The 1,249-nt window shown below is 30.7% G+C and overlaps 1 long non-coding RNA gene across 1 annotated transcript; it reads right to left on the reverse strand.

The window, feature by feature from the left end:
- Positions 1-243: 243 nt before the first annotated feature.
- LOC108912368 lies at positions 244-903 on the reverse strand. The gene is made up of 2 exons (XR_001964541.1): positions 792-903; positions 244-544 (listed from the first exon to the last, which is right to left on the reverse strand). It is a non-coding gene; the product is annotated as an uncharacterized LOC108912368 (long non-coding RNA).
- Between the last annotated feature and the right edge of the window lie 346 nt (positions 904-1,249).

The following is a 1,249-nucleotide window of genomic DNA, read 5'->3' on the forward strand; positions in this document are numbered from 1 at the left end:
ATAATATTAATTAGATATAAATATTGTTTATAAACAAGTAAAAGGATTCAGCACAAAAATTAATGTTAATTATCGCAATAAATAAAACGTATCCACTTGAATAATGACAACCACTAAACAGATAACCCGCATTTGTATTATTGAACATCTTTCATTCAAGAGAACTTCACAGTACTTAACTTTAATTTTCAAATTTACTTTTCAGCAATGTTACGTTATCGAGATGGTTATGAAAAGCTAAAATAATTTTCTATGCTCTTTATTATCCCAGTATTTTCGACATAATATTAACATATGTTTTTATAAGATTGAAGCGTCATAATTTTCCGTAACATCCAAAAAGACCTTCTTATCTCCTCCTGCAGTAACCAGCGACCCATCCAGGTTGCTTGTGGCAGTATCCAGAACAACAGTTTCCTTGACTTCCACTAGGTTGGCAACCATTACCATTGGCGATGCATTTGGCCGAGACCGTCTGCTGAAGGGCCACAAGGGCGAAGACGACGATGAAGAAAATGTTGACGAATTTCATCTTTGACAGTTTCTGAAAATGAACACATTGTATTTTAGTTTCTGGTCAACTATTATATTATCTGAGTTATTGATAGGAATTTTCCCTGTCTCAATTAATATCCAGACTTTATTTTCTGTGCAGTAGATGAATCAATCAAAAAATAATTCGAAAATTATCAAAGGATTGTTTAAATTAATTTTACCGTGCAAAATATTTAAAAAATAGCATTAAAAGACATAGAGTAATTCAAATTAGTTAATATTGTCCCAGTACTTACTTTTAGTGATGTGCTGGATACACGACAATTGATGGAAGCTGAAAACTATTCACGTATTTATAATAACATTAGGACCAAATCGAAGAAGGAATTTCCATGGTCACTTTCACAAATTAGTAGTGGTTTTACCAGGTTTATTTCTGATAAGGGTGTCGTCTACGCATTGATGACCATGAAATAGTCGTTAAGTAAACTACTGTTTACAAATATTAAGTTCCTGACCATTAACCCAGATAATGATATCTGAATTTTCTCAAAACAGCTAAGGTTAATTGTTTCAAAATAGTTTTTTATATTATCAAATTTGAAAAAGGAGTTACTTTATTGAGAATTTTTTTACTCTAATCAATATTTAAAATTTTTGAATGCATTTTTTTATGGAAAACACTAGATAGTCGCGTTTCTTTTTTGCCAACGAAATTGTAAAGGTATGTAGTTACTAGATCACTTTTAGTAAA

This window comes from Anoplophora glabripennis, unplaced genomic scaffold, assembly GCF_000390285.2.
Source record: "Anoplophora glabripennis isolate ALB-LARVAE unplaced genomic scaffold, Agla_2.0 scaffold454, whole genome shotgun sequence".
Taxonomy (NCBI): Eukaryota; Metazoa; Arthropoda; class Insecta; order Coleoptera; family Cerambycidae; genus Anoplophora; species Anoplophora glabripennis.